Source organism: Tupaia chinensis, unplaced genomic scaffold (assembly GCF_000334495.1).
Source record: "Tupaia chinensis unplaced genomic scaffold, TupChi_1.0 Scaffold143878_1, whole genome shotgun sequence".
In the NCBI taxonomy this organism is placed as follows: Eukaryota; Metazoa; Chordata; class Mammalia; order Scandentia; family Tupaiidae; genus Tupaia; species Tupaia belangeri.
The window spans coordinates 904,311-908,742 of record NW_006203729.1 but is presented as its reverse complement, the minus strand read 5'-3'; the positions used below and the strand labels follow the sequence as shown (position 1 = coordinate 908,742).

Sequence of the window (4,432 nt, the reverse complement as noted above, 5' to 3'; positions counted from 1 at the left end):
ACATACATACATGATTAAGCCACTATGCAGTGTAGACTGGATGGTGGAAAACCACTTTTTGTATGTTGTGACCATGATTAGGGGATGAATGTACATTAATTAATTTTTAAAAATGTTTCAGGGAAAAAATGCATATTTAATGACTGCAGTAAGCTATATAGCCCCAGCTAGGTGCTACTTTATTGTACGTTCATTCTACTCACTGAGGTTTATGCCTAAAGTCAGACTTGTGTTCATGGATATGTATATATCAGCTGCGCTTGTTAGTGGAAATATTTAGATTAATTAAGTTCATTAGCAAATCAATAAAATGGAAGAAAAACATAGAAAGCAACCATCAATACCAGAGAGAGTGTGGGAGGATTATGGGACACGGCAGAGGGTGAGAGATAGGGAATCAAGGATGGCAAAAAAAAAAAAGCAAAATATACAGGAAACAAGAAATGGAAAATTTTTGTTGACAATAACGTGTTGATGTGCTTGACTGAGCTAATATACAGTGTATTCTGAATGGGAAATCTCATTTTGTATGTTGTAATGACGTATAGTGAATGACTAAAATTTAAAAAAAATAATAAAGTACTACTACATGAAAAGATAATAAGATGTTAAAGAGAAAAAAATAATGTGAGACAGAATAGAAAAAGGTATGGACTATTTCACTGAAGGTCTGCTCCTACCATGGATTGACTCTGTGGCCTTGTGTAAATCCCCCAACTTTTCTGAGCCACAAGTTTCTCATTCATAAAACGAAGAGGTTGCTTAAGATGATTTCATTGGAGTGTTTTTGATGGTGGTGGTTGTTTTTATTATCAAAGGGAGTGTGAGCTTGCCAAAGACAGACAGAGCAAGAATGGAAAGGAGATGCATCCTCCAACGGGTATGGTCATGCCACATCCTTTCCCTTCCATTTCTCAACCTGTTGGGACCTGGGGCATATCACTCATGTGCCTGGTGTGTTTTCCAAGCCACTGTGTCCAGTAGTTGGCCATATGGGATCTGGCTCCCTTAACCACTAGGCTACTGGCCCAATCCAGGGAAGCTAGAGCTGTGGCAAATTATTTGTAGCAGTACTTTTTGCCCTCACATTAAATTGGGTCCCATATTCTCTACTTAAAGAACTTGGAAAATGGGAGGCTGGACTTGTGCGTGGGGAGTGAGGGTTCTGGAGCCCAGCTTCGGGATGAGGAACCCGGGGCCAGGAGAGGTGAAAGGATCAGTTGTTCAAGTCACACAGCTATTTAAGTAGCAGAGCTGGGATTAGAACTCAGGTTTCCTGCCTCCCAAGATTGTTAAAATGAGTCTGCGGAAGCAAACCCTCAGTGACTTTTTGAAGCAAATCATCAGGTGGCCAGTTGTGGTAAAATTAAATTCTAGAGTGGATTATCGAGGGTCTTGGCTTGCTTGGACGGCTACATGAACACAGCCCCGGAGCAGACAGAAGAGTACATGAAGGGGCCGCTGAAGAGGAAGTACAGAGACGCGCTCATCTGTGGGAACAACATGTTGTACATAAGTACACAGAAGAGAAGGATGTGAAGAGACCAAGAGAGCAATAGTTTTCATAGCTGGATATATTTTTTTATAACATTCTTTTCTACTTTTTGTTTTTTTTCATGATGTAATTTGTCCAGTTTTGTAATAGTTGGTGAGTTTTTAACTGACATGTAAGTAAGATAAATGCATACAACTGTGGATTTAATTGTAAAAAGTTCTTTGACACTTAAATTTCAGTCATTTTCTTTTACTTCTATGTCAGTGTACAGAATGCCGAAAGAATAATAATAAAAAAAAAGACAAAAAAAGAAAAAGAAAGTATTAGAGGGTGGAGATCTTTAGAAATTAGATTACGTCGTGAGGACAGAGCTCTTATGAATGAGATTAATGTCCTTTCTTTTAAAATTTATAAATATTTATGTATTTATTTAGAGAGTGTTTGCTACAGGGCACGCATGCTCACTGGAGAGACAGAAAGTGAGAACTAACCCCCCAGGGAGGATAGCCACACCGAATACCTTTCTCCTTCATTCTCCTCTTGGAATTTTGGGTATGCACACACATATGCCTCATGTGAGTTTTAAGCTGCCAAGTCTAGGACTTGAACCACAATCAATTACATGGGAGTCCAGCAGCATAACCATTATCCCAACTGCTGGTCCCAGGATTAGTGTCCTAAAAGAAGCCCCAGGAAGCTACTTTGCCCCTCCACCATGTGAGGACACAGCAAGAAAGTGACATTCGTGAGTCAGGAAGTGGGCCTTCATGAGACAATGAATGTGCCATTGCCTTGATTTAAAATGTCCCAGTTTTCAAAACTGTAAGAAATAAATTTCTGTTAGTTATAAGGTACTCAGCTTATGGTATTTTGTTATAGCAGCCCATATAGTCTAAAACACTATCAAAACCCCAACAACATATTTTTTGCAGAAATAGAAAAATTCATCCTAAAATTCATGTGGAATCTGAATAACAAAAATAATATTGGAAGAGGGAACCAGCAGTTAGCGTAATGGCTATGTCGCTGGACTCCCACGTAATCAACCGCGGTTCGCTTCCAGGACCTGATGACTTAAAACTCACGCCAGGCGTGTGTGCATGCGTGTCCAAGATCCTGAGAGGAGAATGGAGGAGAAGGGATTGCGGCATGACCATCCCCCCTGGGGGGTGATTTCCCGCTTTCTGTCTCTATGTCTCTCTCTGGCGAGCGTACGCACCCTATAGCGAAAATCTCTCTAAAAAATAAAAAATAAAAAAATAATAATATTGGAAGAGAACGAAGTTGGGGAATTCACACTTCCTGATTTCAAATTTTGCTACAAACCTACAGTAAACAAAGCAGTGAGTTGGTGGCATAGAAAAAATTCTGTAAAAGAAAAAAAGTTGGAGGACTCATAATCTTGATTTCAAAGCTTACTACAAAGCTACAGTAATCAAAGCAGTTTGTTACTGGCATAAAGGCCAATTTATATGCAGGGCAATAGATGAGAATAGAAAACCCAGGAGGATATGCTCACATAAAAGGTCAAATGATTTTCAACAAGTATTTCTAGGTTATTCAGTGGGAAAAGGACCATCTTCCCAACAAATGGCGCTGAAAAGTTAGATATCCATATGGAACATAATAAAGTTAGACCCTTACCTAACAACATAAATAAAATTAACTCAAGATTGTTCACATACTTGGGAACCAGCAGTTAGTGTAATGACTATGTCGCTGGACTCCCAAGTAGTTGACCGTGGTTCGCGTCCCGGACCCGGTGGCTTAGAACTCACACCGGGCACATGTGCGTGCGTGCCCAAGATCCCGAGAGGAGAATGGAGGAGAAGGGATTGCGGCGTGACCATCCCCCCGGGGGGTGATTTCTTGCTTTCTGTCTCTATGTCTCTCTCTGTCTGTCTGGCGAACGCACGTGCCCTATAGTGGGGGAAAAAAAAAAACTCTCCAAAAAAAGAAAAAAAAAAAGATGTGGAGAAATCAAAACCCTTGTACATTAGTGGGAATGTAAAATAGTGCAATTACTATGGAAATAGTACGGCGAGCAGTTCCTCAGCGTAAAATTAGAATTACCATATGATCTAGCGGTCCACTTCTGGGTATGTATACACATAAAAAAAATTGAGGGCAGAGTCTCTAACACATGTGTGTGCATATTTATGGCAGCATTGTTCATAACAGGTAAAATGTGGAAGCAACTCAACTATCCCCTGACAGATAAATGGATAAGCAAACTGTGGTGTATTTATATGATGGAATACAACTCAGCCTTAAAAAGGAAAAATTCTAAAATGTACTACAACCTGGATGAACTTCAAGGACATTATGCTAAGTGCAGTAAGTCACTTGGAGACAAATATTTTATGTTTCCACTTCTGTGAGATACTTAAAGTAGTCAAGATCATGAAGACAGGAAGTAGAAGGGTGATTGCCAGTGACCGCAGGAGGGAAGCAGAATTATCATTTAATGGGTGCTGGGATTCAGCTTTCCAAGGCGAGAGAACTCTAGAGATGGCTGGGGCTGGTCATTGCACAGAGATATGAATTTCTCCATAACACTGAACTGTACATTTCAAAATAGTTAGGATGCTAAACTTTATATTATATGCATTTTACCACAATAATAAAGTTTTTTTAATGCATATGTGTGTATTTGTGTGTGTGTGTATGAGGAGATTTCAAAAAATTCCTAGAAAAATGGAATTAAAGTACAAATTTATTGGACCAGCAGGTGGCCTGGTGGTTGCAGCAGCTGGATTACACATGCCCGGCTCTGCAATTAAAGTCCCAGTCCCGGTGGCTTAAAAAACATGCCTGGCATGTGGGCGTGCCCAAGGTCCCAGGAGGAGTAGGGAGGAGAGGGGATTGTGGCATGGCCATCTCTCCTGGAGAGTGATCTTACTTTCTCTCTGTCTCTGTCTCTTTCTGCCTCTCTTT

General features: G+C 40.3%; 1 pseudogene; it reads left to right on the top strand.

Annotated features, from left to right (window-relative positions):
• The first annotated feature begins 1,166 nt into the window (after positions 1-1,166).
• Positions 1,167-1,539, top strand: LOC102472098 (U6 snRNA-associated Sm-like protein LSm6 pseudogene; annotated as a pseudogene).
• Positions 1,540-4,432: the final 2,893 nt, after the last annotated feature.